Source organism: Cyprinodon tularosa, unplaced genomic scaffold (genome assembly GCF_016077235.1).
Source record: "Cyprinodon tularosa strain WSP-4 unplaced genomic scaffold, ASM1607723v1 ctg17, whole genome shotgun sequence".
NCBI classification, from domain to species: domain Eukaryota; kingdom Metazoa; phylum Chordata; class Actinopteri; order Cyprinodontiformes; family Cyprinodontidae; genus Cyprinodon; species Cyprinodon tularosa.
Window position 1 is genome coordinate 4150126 of NW_024038531.1, and position 16374 is coordinate 4166499.

Here is a 16374-nt window from a genome sequence, read left to right on the forward strand (position 1 = left end):
GATTCGGCGGTATTCATTCGTGGCAAATCATTGCAGCTTGGTGCGGTGGCGTTAGCATAGTAGCATGGACGACGAGATGATTGAAAATGAACACAACGGAGATCTAGTCCTATTGGCAGACATCCATTTAAAATGTAGGCAACGGCATGAAAAAAGTGGTTTCTACTTTTATACTTTAAGTAAATTTACAAGCCTGTACTTTGTTACTTTTACTTGAGTAAAGAAGTTTAATCAGTACTTTCACTTTTACCAGAATATTTTTTAACACAAGTATCTGTACTTTTACTCAAGTACGGAAAGTGAGTACTTTTGCCATCTCTGGTTGTGACTATTTTCAAATGATTAATCATCCCTCACATGTCCAGCTTTTGCGGTTCTACTCGTTTCCCCAGAGCTTTCTTCTTGACCTCTCTGCTGCGTTTTTTTGGTCTTGCTGCTGCTGCTTGTTCACCAAAGTGTTGTTTTATAACAAACCCCTAAAGTCCTCATGGAAAAGCTTTAGACCTTATCTATATAATTTATACACAGATGGGCCAAAATCAGATGGCTTCGAAATGTAGTTGGTTGCACCAAACTTTAATTAGGGTTATCAGAGTAAATAGGAGGGCTGGTTTGGGGTATGCATAAGGAATTGTGTAAAATTGGCACAACATTTTATATTTTGTATAGCATTTCTTGATAGATGCATACCACACATCATTGCTTTTGTACTTATGACAATTAAAATAGAATATAATTGAACTTTATTGCCATTACACTAAACTTTAAGCATTAAGCTTTAAGTTTGTTGCCACAGCCAAAGGAGGGTTGTGGGAGTATGTCTCAATTCTGAGTCCAAGTGCAAAAAATACTGTACTTGACTGAATTCTGATAGTGATTGATATTTCCTTTGTGAATAGCTTCTAAAGAGCAATCTTACTCAGTAATGATTTTTCTTTCTCCTAAGGAGGTGTGTTTTCTGACTAAGAGGCATTCTAATCCAGTAGAGAATTAAAACATCCAAAGCAATCAATCAAAAGCCCAAGGGTAGTGAGACAGCCTTATCATGCTTTATACAAGGCCATTCCTCTTTGTTTGAACTTGGGTTAGTTCATAAAGGCAACCTGACATCGGTACACTGGGCATTGTGGATAGAGCTAATGGCTCATTTTATTGATTGCCTGTGGTGTAATCTGTCCATCAAGGTTTTCACAGCTGTAGCAAAAAGCCCTATAGGGTCATTTCCAGCCATCTGCCATTCCCAACACCCCCAGAGCATCCTGTATTTATTGACACACTCTTTAAAATAATCTTTGAGCAGGAATAGGAGAATGGTGGAGGAAAAATGGAAAGGTTGCAACTTTAGATAATCAAAAGTAGCTCAACGTAAAGACATACATTGTATGTTTTCATTGCACTGAATTAATACAAATTCCTTTAACCGATTTAAACATAAAATAGCTGCTAGCTTTTAATCTCACTGAGTGCTATTTCGTGTAAACATCCTGTCAGCCGACACTGCATCAGTGAGCCAAGATTTATGTTATGTACACTACTCAGATTTTCTTTTGCATCCTTGGGCTGCAGCCTATCCAATCCACAACACATGACAGGCAAGATTTATCAGTGATTGATATGAGGAAATGTTTTTTTTTTATATGAAAATACCACAATATTTTATAGTTATTTATAATAAGATAAAATGCATGCTTTAATTTAGACTATTTATCTAGCTTTAAGAATATTCTACTAAGTAGTTGAATTATCCTCAAAGACTAACTGTTTGGCTTCTTTCACAAACAAGGAAATGTAACCAAAATCCAACTTTTTGCCCAAATATTTACACCTAAAAGAAAGGGAATTTAAGCAACTTCTATACGTGATACTAAATCAGATATGCATCTAATTGATTTCAAAGCGTCTGCAGTGTGAACAGTGATATTACGCAGACTTCACAACAGCAGTAGTAATAACTGCTCCATAAAAGGCTACAATTAAGGGCTGCACTCTTATCGTATCTTTCTTTATCTTGTCATAATATTATTGGCTTCCATTACTCAGCATTTTAATAATATAGACCTGGCATCCACTATTACTTTTTTTTCCTTATTAAGCTTTATGAGCATCTCTAGTAACAGTCAGATCCATTAATTACCTCCATGAATAGTGACGATCTGTGTGATTTATCATATTATATTGTTTTTTTCCAACCCCCAATCAGAACTGCTCACCATGCAAGATATTGTTTTTCAAACTACTTATAAGAATAATTAAATTCAATTCAGTTTATTTATATAGCGCCAATTCACAATAATTGTTACCTGTTATAGAAAAAATTTAAATACTCAAGTTGTAGTCATTTTGTAAATTTTAGATGATTTCTAAAGACTTCTATGTATAAAAGTGTTTTCAACTCAACTCAACTCAACTTTATTGTCAAATGTGCTACATGGTAAACATACAACACAGATGAAATTTCAGTCCTCTCAACCCCACGGTGCATAATAAAATATAAAATATAATGAACCATAGCATAAAATAAAAACCTAAGATATAAAAATAAATATTAAAATATTTAAATATGCAAACAGTATGTTTATGTCAGGGTCCTAAATTTAAGTGTTAAATAACTCAATAAAATGTTTTTTTTCTTTATAATTTTAATAGAAAAATAACAATATATTTGATATTTTAATTTGTCATAACCAAATCCTGATGGAGAAATAAATTTGCTTGTAATTATTTACACACATTAACATATATTTCAATCAAAAAAAGTGTTTTAATGACCGAAACCTTAAAAACCAAGCATTTATACTTTTATTTTGATGTTTAGTGTTTTTGTTCAATACTCCATTGACTGTTGCAGCCACTTTTCCATGGATCAACACCATATTTTATGTAACAGTGCGCTTTGACTCCACAGGCTTATGGAGCATGTTGTTGTGTTTGCTCCCTGCTGCTAAATATCTGCCCTCTCTGTTGGCATTTGGATCAGTGTCACTCATTGTCGCACTTTTCCCTCTGTTTATCTGTGTCTCTTTTCTGCCAGGTCTTTCTTGCTGGTCCCCATGGACGTCCCTGTGTACTTGAGCTTTTAACTGGCCTTTTTCTCTCACTGTATTTCACCTTCTCATCCTGCATCTCACATCTTCTCTCCGGTGTCTCGGGGAGTGCCAGGTGGGGGCGTCCCTGGGGTGACCTTGGGGGGGTAATGAGCTCCTGATAACAAGTCAGGAAACACATAGTTTAACACCCCACCCCATTACCCTCCCCTCAACCCATGCAATACTAACTGAGAAGAAAAAAAGCCTAGACAGCCATCAAGCGCTCAGCCCACAAAGAGAAATAGTGTTGGAGAGACAGGACAGCAGGACAGAGGTGCAGATCAAAAGAGTCTTAAAGAAACTATTGCTTTTAACCCTGACATACAACTACCAGACCTCCAGAGCAAAGTAAGTGAATTTTGTCTTTCTCTTAGATGCTCATATACTGACACCATGTTTACTTTTTATCACTGCTGCACTTTAAGAAATGGAGCTGTACTGAATGAAATTTTGTTTGTCTAAATCGAAGACACATTGTGTTTTATAGGAATGATGGGCAGGTGAGATAGTTATTTGACCCGATCCTGAAGCAGAAAAGTTGCTGCAACAACATTTTGTGCAAGTCTTGGTTTCAAGGCTTTCCATCTCTACCTTGGGACCCAAACTTTGAGATTTTCCATTTTCTGACTCGGTCCTCATTTATTTATTACACATTGTTTGCCTTTTGGACAACGATACAGACATGCTAGTAATTGTTTTTTCTGTTAGTTAATGTTAAGCATAATTTTCCCTTGAAGCTGTTGATACAAGATAATAAAACATAAAAAAAAACTAAAAGTTTATTAAGCTTAAACAAATTATGGTCACAGACGGAGAATGGCTTGTAGACAAACAGCGTAAACAATTGTAAAGAGCTAATAATCCAGACGCCATGGGCTAAAGAGTGTTTTGCTAAATCACCAACCGGCCCTTTTTCTCAGTGATTAGACTTCAAACATCCATATGCTTGTTTATTATTGCTATCAGCCAAAAAAATTTGCAAACTCAATTAAGTCAGCTTGTGCATGTAAACTGGTAGATGTACTCCACTTTCATTTTCCCAGGATATTTTAATTTGGGTCAGGCCTGACTAGAATGACAAAACTTTCTCTTCTGAACTGCATCAGTGCCATGTGATCCTGCAGACCTTCTGCTTGCGTTGCCATGGCGTTATTCAGAGCCCGGTAAAGCAACCCAAGTCAGACCCACGAGTTTCCTCTCTGTCTTATGAGCATTCTTTCAGTGGACAAAAGCTCTCTCCAGTTCATTCTTACTTAAAATGAAGTGCTTGTTTATTTAGATTCAACACATGGTGTGGTCCTAAAGAAAGGCCCGACAGAGATTACACATGAAGTGGAGATGAGCTTGAGAAATCTGCTTTGGTCCACAGGAAGTTGGAGCACAATGTGGATTAAGCTGGATGACAACCAACAGGGGTCGACTTTATAGAACTTCTTCTTTACAAAGCGGATTCTAGTATTTTTCTTCTATGATGGTCACTTAGGGTTCTTAAGTGTCATCTTACACATTCTTGTCATTTCTGTTGTTGCCCCACATACTTTACAATATGATAAGCACAAAGCTGGTTAATTTCTTTCTGTGTTCTCACAGCCTCTTTCAGAATGCTCTCTGTGGAGGATCTGAAGCAATAAGGCATAGAATTGCGCTGTTAGGGGCCAGAAAAGTCCACTCCAGGGGGGAGGGAAGCTCTGTGAAAGGAGCCAGTTCTTGTCTATAGGGCATAAGTAAGTGAACAAGAGAGAGGAAGAAGGGTATGGGGGCTTCAGACATACACAAAGGTCCTCACATTGAAGGACAGGTTCATTTTTTGTTGGGTAAGCAATGACAATTCACATGCAAGATAAAGAAAATGGGCCTTGTGGGGTCTAGAGGGCCTCCACAGAAAAGGAGGATGGGATAAATAGAGAAATCGAAGAAAGGGGGAGGAGAAGGAACCAAAAGGATTGGCCTGTCAATTAACTATCCGTCTAACTCCCACTTCCCAAAGACATGCTTCAGAAATGACAGAGAGCAGAGCAGGAAAATCAAGCTGTGTGAACTTTGGCAATACATGTCAGCTGCTACCCTATTCATTTCCCTTTATTAAAAATAAAAGATAATTTTCCAACTGTTAAAGGTTAGATAAAAAAAATTAAAATGTTTGAGTAAGAAGCCTAGGCGTTCTTATATAAATCAAGCAACTAATTCATTTCTCTCAAGTGTGAGACAAAGAATCACAAATATTGTTTCATTTTAGTTTCCCACTGTCTAAAGATTTTCCCAATGTCTTAATATTGAAGATTCTTCTTTATTTATGTAAATTTCAAGTATCGAAGTGTTTTCTTACTACCGTATCTCTAATATTTTTTTTGTTGTATTTGTGTTCTGGCTATCTGGATGCAATAAGACAACCTCCGTTTTATCCACAGCATGGATTGAGCATTAAAGTATTTGAAAAACTATGTGTAATCAACCTTAACCAGCTCCAATTGAGCTAACCCCTCTTACTTCCAGTTTGTTCTCCTGTATTTGCTTGGGGGTGCTTTTTTCCCTGTCATGTTTTCTTTCCTCTGTAATGAGTCAGCTCATTAGTGGCTCTTTCTGCTGCTTCGAACCTGAACACTTGCCCAAATCCAGACAAAGACTTCCCAGACTTCCCAAAAAAGTAACAGAAAGAACGTAGGGCAAAGGTCTGATGGGTGGATGTAGCCTCTGTGCCCAATTAGGAATTGAACATCTAGCTGCAGTGTAATATTAATTGAATTTGATTGTATTTTTTTCATCTAGTCACATTAGGACCAAACAAATTCATCACAACTTGTACTTTTAATTTCCAATTGTGATTTTTAAATTAAATCCCTTTTGTTGAGGTCATAAACATCTTACATTCTGGGAAAATGGATCATTAGTTATTGGAGTAGTGAAATTAAAGGTGAAATGAAAAGTTTTACATTATTTTAAGTATGCTCAAGAGAGATCAGTGGACAGTATTCAAGTATTTTGTAAATAGAGACTGAATTTATTGGCTCACCAAGCTTTTCCCTGATACGTCTTTCACTCTGTTTTTGGTTCTTGTTTTTTGTGCACTGTTTTGCCAATATAACTCTGGGAATAGATGTCCCAGAGCTATATGATAGCCCAACAGATTTGTTTTCACAAGCAGATTATTTTGACTGTTGCCATATGGTTCTGCTTGATACGTGTATATAAACCTTTGTCGAAATAATTTGGGGAGTAAGAACTTATACAACAGACACAAAGACAGATATGGAGGTGAGAAAGAGGGGATAAGGACTAAGGGGACAGGCAAAGAGAGAGAGACAGGAAAGAGGGAAGATTTTGTGAAAACATAAAAAAAAAACGGCCACAATAAATGACAGAAGATATGCAGCCTCAACACCTGTATGAGACCAGAGAAAAAGAACACAGAGCATAACAACAGAAAAACGAGGACAACAGACAAAGTAATCATAAAAAAAGGTAAAACCTATGGTGGTTATAAAATGTAATTCAGTCTAGTATATGTCTGTAGCTGTGTCTTAGTAGCCAGGCATTAGTGTGCATCCACGACCACCTAGAACCAAACTCCTGTGGTATGTATGTATGGGCATGGGCGTGTATAAATAATTTACAAAGCTTGTTCAGAATAGCAGGTGTCGGCAGCCTCAGCCTCACCCTACAGGTCAAGAGCCAGAGATATCCAAAGGCATCCCAGATCAGTGGGACACAAGAAGCGCAGAAATAGGGATGGCTGCACTCAAGGCCAAACCCCAGAGAGGCCCAGTCTCTGAGGGCCCTGTGCCCAGAGGCCATAATGCTTAGGTTCCACTCTGCCATGGCAACAAGCCAATGGGATCCATAGGTGGCCGTCGACCCATGGCAGCAAGCCAATGGGCTCCATGGATGGACGGTCACGCTCCCCAAGGAGGAAGTGGATAAGAGCTCAAAGGTCAGAGGCTTGGGGACACACCACCACCTAGTGGGGACCCCACAGGGCCAGAAGGCCTTGGCCTGGCCGGGCAGCATCCAGGAATGAGAAAGCGCCTCCCGTCATACCCAGACCTTCACCTAGAGAACTAACAGCGTGCCAGGAGACACAGGCACCTCTTATTGGTGGGGAGGATATAGAGAAGGAGGAGGCAGAACATGCTTTGGTATTAAGATTAAACCAATAGAAATGGTAAATGGCATGTACTTATACAGCGCCTTTATTCAAGTCAGGAGACCTGACCAAAGCGCTTTACACTACATTCATTCACCCATTCACGCACACACTCACACACTGATGGTGGCAAGCTACATTGTAGCTGCCCCAGCTGCCCTGGGGCTCACTGACAGAAGCGGGGCTGCCGTACACTGGCGCCACCGGGCCCTCTGACCACCATCAGTAGACAATGCAGGTGAAGTGTCTTGCCCAAGGACCCAACGACACTGAAAGTCGGATTCGGGGCTTGAACCGTCAATCCTTCGATTTCAGGGCAAACTCCTACATCCAATGCCACTGTCGCCCCAATAGCGCAGATGCAACACAGAAACAACCATACAGATGCAACAAAAATCAGCCTAGCACAGCAAATGGAGAGGTATTTAAACATTGCCTCTCTGTTTTCCTACTGACCTCTGCAGCAGGTCAGTACGAAATAATCAGTCCAAGCGAATAGCAGGAGACAGAAGCCAGGTACAAAAAGTGAGTCTGTGATCGGAAACCAGAGGCTGATAGATTCATCAGGAGCTAGGCAAGGAAGGGTCATCCAAGAACAAGGGGAACGCTGCAACTGCTGCCAGCAGAGGCCCAGGTGGAGCTGATGAACTTGATTGCAGAAGAGCAGTGAGACAGAATCTTGACAACAGAAGATTTTTTCGTTATGTTTTATATTCCAACCCTTTTTAGTAGACTCTGAACAGTTTCAACAACTTCCCTGCTTAACAAAATAGTGCGTAATTATGTCATAAATAGCTGATACTGGTGTAGGGTACAAGAGTTTGTCCTGCAATCATAGAGTTGCAGGTTTAAACCTCAGTGCTGCCCATTTCTGTTATTGTGTCTTCGGGCAAGACACACATTGCCTCCTGATGGTGGTCAGAGGGCCAAGTGCCACCTGTGTATTGCAGCCTTGTTTCTGTCAATGTCCCTCAGGGCAGCTGTGGCTATAGTTTAGGTTGCTATCAGTATGTGAAAGTGTGCATGAATAACTAAATGTATTATAAAGCACTTGGGAGTCCCCTGACTTGGAAGGTGTTAAATAAGTCAATTTACCATAATTGACTCTTGGCATATTTATTAGACCATGTTTTCCTGATTATACTTGGGGAATTTTTACCTTGATATAACTCAGAGATGTATTTTATTCCTTCTAGGCACACTTACAAACTTTACAACACAAGTGAATAACACAGCACTGTGGATGGAGGTAATACAGTAGTCTATAGTAGCAAAACTGTTTAAGATGCCAATCTTACAGTGTGAAAACACATTTAAAAAAGCTGGATTCAAAGAAGAATACAAACCAATTGGAATAGTAATTCTAATGAGAAATGTTTGATCTTTTCTCTTTGAATGCATCTCTTGATAAAAAAACACACATACTTTAACCTGGAAGGATCCAGTTTTCATTCTTACACAACCCTGCTGAAATTGTTCACAAATGAACCCATAAGGGGCTTTTAAACGGCATAAAGTCAATATGCTGCCAAAACTCCACATAACTGCTGTAATCTATTGGCACAGTCAATGTACTCTCATATTATTTAGAATCACCCTGCGACTTCTTTTTAAAATGGAAGTGAACAACCACCTTCACACAGAGGTTTTAATGAAATAAATAGTTCTGCACAGAGAATTTTAACCTCACAAGGAATTTTATAGCCCAATGTTTTTGGGCTTTAAAAGAGGTTAGAAAAAGCCATTCACACTCACGGTTAAGATGTACAGAGCCTTCAAAAGGAATCCAATCTATTGACCTGTATTGTGCATTTTTGGACTTGTATTCAGGCTTGAGAGCTCAGGTTGGGTAAGCATTTCGGTATTTAGTTCTGAGAAAAGGCCCCTCCATCTACCGTGTTTTTGTCCTCAAAAACTTTATTTAAGATAGTCAAACATAAATGACATATCAGATAAAATGTACCACGCTAGAAAACTAGTTGAGGCTGAGCATTTTCCTAAAGGGAAATTACCCCCAACATAAAACAAACACCCCCAAACACTGAGATGGTAGCCAGAAATGAATGTCTATCAAAATATATTCTTCTATCTAATCTGAGATTTATAACAATATAAGTGAATTAAAGTTAAACTATAGCACTATGGGGTTCTCCATATACAGGATTCATCCAGGGAGGCTAAATTTAAGGTCTTTAACATTTTTTTCAACATAAAACATCTGAATTAAGAAAAATGGGGTTTACTTCCATCCCAAATTCGTATAGCACTTTGTGCAGAGTCGATATCCTGAATATTTGTATATGTAATGTTTTACCATTTGTTGGATTAAAGGGGTGTTAAATTAACCGGACTCCGCCAGATGGATTTGCTCCGCATATCCATCTGGAAACCTTCCGTTGAAGTAATTTTGGGAAGGGGCGAAAATACTGGTTAGCTGATTGGCCTATGTTGGTGATAGACGGGCCAAATAAACCAATCAGATCAACCAAGCATATGACGTACTAACAGAGCGACGACAAAGAGGAGCCAATTGATAGATCAAACTCTTGCCAAAACCAGTCGGGAGAAGAGCAAAAACATCTTTTCCTCTGAGAAAAGCCTCCAGAGCAGTGTTTTGCTCTTCTTTCAGTGAAGAAATACTCTGTAATTCCGATAAAACTTGCTCGATAGCCACGCTAACGCTAGTTTCATCGGCTGAAGCCGCCATGTTCTTTAGACTGAACTGTCGCGCTTCTCGTTGCGTCACACCTCAACCCGCCTCAAAGCCAACGCTGATTGGACATTCGTTTGGTGAACAGCTCCAAATTTTCTTTAACGGAGAGTCTCCAGACTGATCTGCGAGTGAAACCTTGAAAGCTCGCGAGATCAGGATGGTCTCACGAGGCTAGTGTTAAATACCTTAGCATGAATCTGTGGAGAAATTTGTCAGATGCATTGCTATTTGAACCAAAAATTGATACTGTGATACTTATCCAGTTGCAATGAAAACATGGGAATCAACTTCTATTGGTAAACTACCAAAAACAATTATAATACAACTAAAGAAAAATTTTAGCTGCTTTAATTTTTTAAATCATGCTAGGCAGCTACTACATGGCTTGTTTATGAGACAAACCTTTAATAGTTAACAATTTATGCAGTTCCTTCTCCTTGTGCCAAAGGGGTTGTATAATTATTGTTCAATCTCAACAGATTTTAATCATCCTTGTTAGGAAATTGCTGTTCTTATTCCCGTGGGGTTCTGCAAATCCTAAGGAACTAAGATTTGATTAGTAAAACACCCGTGATGAATGCATAGAGGATTAGATGGGGTAATGGTTACTAACAGAAAGGATGAATTTCAGTCCATCCACCAGTGAGTGATCAGAGAACTAGACCATTTATATTGAGCATGTCATTGCTTTGCATTAATTGTCTTTACATGTGTATGCCAATCACCATTTGGTCATGGGTGAACTATACATTTTGTATTTATCACTTTTGAACAGTCAATCCATGACGAGGCAAAAGAAAGAAACCTGTTTTGACAGGACAGGCAAATAAGATCTAGGGAAATGGAGATAGAATCATTACTTGTGTGAATTAGTATTCCTTCCACAGCTTGTGCATTGAGACAGCCGGTCTGTCCAAACAAACATCAAACAGAGGGGGATGCCTCATTATAACTTCCCCGTTTTGTTTCACCAAAAGTTCACATTCCATCTGACCATAAACACTGGGCCGGAGCTGCGACCTTGCCCTGTGTCTGTGCTGGAGCTTAGAGTTTACAAAGCAAGTAAGGCTGCATTTCACATGCTGTTGAGTCCATACTTAAGGGGCAAAAGGCAGTTATCTAGGAGAGGGAGGCCAAAACATATCATGAATTTCGATTATGGAGTCCTTGAATCATTTTGGGTTTTTTTGCCCAGGGGGCATCCGAAAGGGATGATAAATTAATCTGAGCACAAAAATCTCTAAGCTGGTATTTTAGATTTCCTAGATACTATTTGTATCTATGCTTTAATCATTATGATAAAGGTTTTAAAACTTTTTACTTTACTAGATTATTTTATAGATTATCTAGATTATTAGTTATAGTCGTTTTCAAACCAGTTCTTAATGTGTTTTATTTATTTAGTTATTTATTTTTTTTACCTTAGAAAACATTGAGAAATAGGTTGAGAAAAGAAAAAAATTAATTGTTAAAATTAATTAACCTTTTCATGTTGAGTTATGAGTGCCTTTATTTTAAAGTTTCTCTGGAAGATTGGTTTTGTAAGACAATTTAAAAAAACAAACAAACAACTTAGTTTTAACTGAAGGACAAGAACAGAAACCTTAACATGTCTTTGCTCTGAGGTCCATCAGATTTGAGTCTGGCTGCATTAAAATTTAATGTTCTCTTTTTTGCATACTCCCCCTGGAGTCTACAATTATATCTTAGAGTGATGACATCCTTTACCTTTAAGGAGTTGCTTAAAGCTTATGCATAAAACTTGTGACACTTGTGTGGATGCTAAATTGAATCAGCTGCTTTTACATGGAAATATACATTTGACAATGTCAAGTATTTTTGTCTTTCTGTAATGTAGGATAACATTTCCGTTTTATAGGATGGTGTCTTATAGGTTGCATGTCTTGCTTGCAGTCAAGACATGCAACCCTTGCATGTTTACATGATTTGATGATAAAGACTTTAATGAGTATATTGTAGCCCGTTTTTTTCATGGTCAGCGTTTAAACCAATAACATTTGAAGAATGAAAAGTTCAATTAAGTAGCAAAGTGACCTTATCATCTGAAAATGCATAGGAAAATCTGAAAGCTGCATTAATTTGAAGGGCTCCCAACCCTGAGGTCCTTCTTTCTTTAATGTGTGGCTTTGGGAAGCAATAAAATAACCAACCAGAAGAACATGTCAGGACTGTGACAAGGACACCAATCCTCTCTGGCTAGCAGCAAGAAAACTGCATTGCTGCTGGGAATTTAACCCAGTGACTTTACATTGTGAACCCCCTTCTGTTCATAATGCATTATTCAAAGATTAACTGACTTAACGCTTTTAAATGACCTTGCCAGTTTACTGGAGCAGATTGGATTCTTCTTTTTTTTTTTATATCAACTCCCTCTCATTTAAAATTGCAAATGGACTGATGTTAAGCAGAACCTTCCTATGCCACTTCAAACACTCAAATAGGGTGACCATATTTTCATTTGGGAAAACCAGGACACCTTGGAGCGGGGGTGGGGGGGGTGGTTGATTGAAAGAACAAAACAAATGTCTCATCATTGGGATTTGCTCCGTGATCAAAGGAAATGTTACTGGGCGCAGAACAGTGGTGAAAATTGGAAGTTCAGTTTAATATAATACAACTCTGTGAATAGTTCGTCTGAAATGAATGAAAATAGTTGTTTTAATGGTTATTGAGTCAGATATTTGGCGGTAATGTTGAGTTTGGCTGTAATTTAAGGACAGATTCTAATAGATCTGCAGAGTGGGAACTATAAATCTGATATGAGTTTAATTGTTTTATTGTTGTTTTGCACAATATGCTTAACTAAGTATTTTTGTTTTTGAATATTAGAGATTTTGCAGATATTTTTTTATACATACATTGTTTAGATTTACTTATATATATTTCTACCCCTTTTATAGAATAGAATAGAAAATCCCCCAAATTTACAGCAGCAGAAAGATTATTGAAAATGGTCACACAAATGAGGACCTTAGAAAAATGTATAAGAATAACATAATAGGGAAGAGTTAAAATATAAAAAATAAAATTCTGTAAAGTGTTTTAACAATATAAAACTGGAGAATAAATAACCAATATGCAGCTATGGACATTTTTACAGTAATGGATATTTGAAAATAGCAGCAACATCAGAGATGTGCAGAATGACAGCAGCAGGTTATTTAAATGACTAAAATTTTTCTATCATTACATTTGATTTTATTGTTCCTGCTCCCGGTGGTTGGAATCTTTATTCCACTCTGGATTCTTGTTAGTGTAGTCTTTGTTCACTTTAAGTTTTAAAAAAATAAATAAATAAACAAACAGTTTTGAAAACCTCGGTATTTATTCTTTTCCTGCTTTGTGTGTCAACTTTCACGGTTGCTAAGCAACAGAGCATACGGCGGTAAAACCCGCCGAAGGGAGGACCTGTTCGAATTTACAGCCAAAACTCTTCCGGCCTCCTTATTTTCAAGGACTTCGAAGGATCCAGTCTAGGTAGACTGCGTCCTTGGAGGATACAGCCCAGGATTTCGAACAGAGCCTCTGATTAAGAACAGGGCTGCCCACACTGACGCGGCTCAGGGATTACGTCACACGGAGCGTCGTGCGCAGTGAAATCAGGACATTTCCTCACTTTCTAAAAAAAACCCGGGACGCCCGGGACAGGACGTGAAATACGGATATGTCCCGGGAAATACGGACATTTGGTCACCCTAACTCAAAGCTGTTTTCCACTGGTTATTGTAGTTCGATTTCCTTTTTGTACTGCCTCTCTGTTCACATTCTCTTCCCCAATATATATATACTGCTCAAAAAACACAGAGGACATGTAAAGAACACAATATAACTTCAATTAAATCAAACTTCTGAGAAGTTAAACTGTCCATTTGACAGTAAATTCTACATGCTGTCATGCAAATGGAATACAAAGCAGGTGGAAAGGAGTGGGTCTGCAGGTGGGGGACCACATATCACTTCTCAGTGCCTATGCTTTCTGGCTGATGTTTTGGTTACTTTTGTGTGGTGGTGGTGATCTCACACATGTGGTAGCATGAGACAGACTCTGCAATCCACACAAATGGCATAGAAGACATAGAAGACGCCTTAGGAGGGCAACAACCCTGCAGCAGTACCACTGCCATTGCCTTTGTACAAGGAGAAACAGGAGCAGCACTGCCAGAGCCCTGCAAATTAACTCCAGCATGCCACAAATGTGCATGAGTTTGCACAAATGGTTAGAAACTGATTCCATGAGGATGGTATGAGGACCCAATGTCCACAAATGGGATTTGTGCTCACAGCCCAACACCATGCAGGATGCTTGGCACTTGCAACAGAACACCAGGATTGGCAATTTTTCGACTGGTGCCCTGTGCTCTTCACAGATGAAAGCAGGTTTACACTTTGCTGAGTGACAGAGTCTGGACACACTGTGGAGAGCAATCTGCTGCCTGCAGCATCATTCAGTATCACCGGGTTGGCAGTTGGTCAGTAATGTTGTGAATTGACATTTCTTTGGAGGGCAGCACAGCCCTCCATGTGCTTACCAGAGCTAGCACAGGAGTTGGCAGATCCTTTGGTTAGGTCTTTGTGAAGATCCCTTAGGAGACCACCTGATAAGGAGCATGACCAGGTATTGTAGGGAGTTCATACAGGCATGCAGGGTCCCAACATAATACTGGGGCTCATTTTGAGCCGTTTTAAGGACATTACATCAAAGCTGGATTATCCTGTAGCGTGCTTTGCAATTTTTAAGTGCAAAGCACTTTTGGTAAGGAAACTGACTTCCATTGATTATTTTTTGTGATTTTGTTGTCAGCACATTCAACTTTGTACAGAACAAACTATTCAATGAAAATATTTCATTCATTCAGATCATTTGAATGTTCCCTTTATTTCTTTTAAAACAGTGTATATTCTCCTACCCTTCAGCCACCTTTTCTGGGTTGTATCTATTGCCATCCATTACGTACCCTCTCATAGTGTTCCCCATCCTGCTTCTTGTTGCTCTTTGCCTATTTCCCCCTTGATCTATGTTGCCACCATCTTAATTAAAATCTACAAGAATCGCTGGTTGCCTGTGGATTTGAGTCCTCCAACTAATCTGCATGATATTGTGACAAACATTTGCCTTTATTGTATTAGCATTTTAGACCTGAGAGCTTATAATAAAAAAAAACTTATTCAGTAAGTGGTTGATGCTGTCAGTTTTAATTTTTGTTTAAGGCATTTGGTATCCTGAGGTAGGTGTATTTTAATCAGCACAGGCATAATCTTGCATCACAAAAAATGTGTATGTCTAATAATGGTTCTTTGGTATGACATTTAAAATATTTGTGTTTATGAAGTACTAAAACAGTGCAAGGTCCAAGAGCTTCGAATGCTTTTCATCTTACAAAATCTACTTTGCTTGCCTTGTTGTTACATTTATTACCTCTAGCAATCAGAGTGATGTGATGCAAACAAGTAACTTCAATTCACTATTGAACATATTAGGTGGTGCTGAGGCTTTGTATTGAATTCCCATCACCCAGGCCAAATGACGTCAGAGGACCTCAGGCGGTTAGTCTTTGTTCTGCTGCACATGCCCTCCTGGGTGACAGCTTTGCTCCGAACTCCAACACACTTAGAAACAGGAAAACACAAATACATAGCTGCAATCCAAAGCAGCATGTTTTGGTCGTCAGCAGGTTTGATGAGTGCCTTGTTGCTCACTGCTTTGTCTGTTGTCATTCTATTGTAATTTCTGACTGTAATGGACTTTATGAAAACCTAAAAGCACAAAGCAATGGGCAAGACTCCATGCTGGCATTTCGGCTGATATTGTGATGTCCTATAAACAGTCTAAAAGATGATGAAGCAAATTGCTGGATTTTCTTTGGCCAAAAAAATTAATAGAATAAGTCATACCCTTGAGAGTTTTGTGTTGTCCAATCTCCTCCTTTTCGTCACCTTTTTCAGTAAATTGACCTAGTTGTTCTTCTGGCAATAAAAGGCTGAGCTGGGGGGATGTAGTATGTTGGAAGAGATTATATTTAGGTTAAAAAAAGAACAGGATGGAAAAGGCAATGGGGGGCATTGCCACTGCAAACTAAAGACTAAACGTTTCAGCAATTTAGAAACGAATAGATGTATTTTAGTCTTTAGCTTAAAGTCTATTCTTTAAGCTAAAGGTAGCCATTGTAAAGACTTTAAAGCTTGGGTGACATGCTCTTTTTCTTTGAGTACATTAGCAGCAGCATTTTGGATTTGATGTAGATGTCTGATTGTCTTTTGCCAGATCTGTGAAGATACTGTTGCAGTAATCAATGCAACTAAAGATAAAACCATGGATGAGGTTTTCTGGATTTTATTATGGCATTAGTTATTTAATTCTTTGTAACTGAATTATATGTCTCTGAAAGTTCAGGTCTGAGTCCATTACTGCACCC

At 38.6% G+C, this 16374-nt stretch overlaps 1 protein-coding gene across 1 annotated transcript in view; it reads left to right on the forward strand.

The window, feature by feature from the left end:
* The first annotated feature begins 3285 nt into the window (after window positions 1–3285).
* ptn (pleiotrophin) overlaps window positions 3286–16374 on the forward strand; it is a 78154-nt gene continuing 65065 nt past the window's right edge. The window contains exon 1 of the mRNA XM_038281375.1: window positions 3286–3434. The gene's annotated coding sequence lies outside the window, so the exon portion shown is untranslated. The remainder of the gene's footprint in view (window positions 3435–16374) is intronic.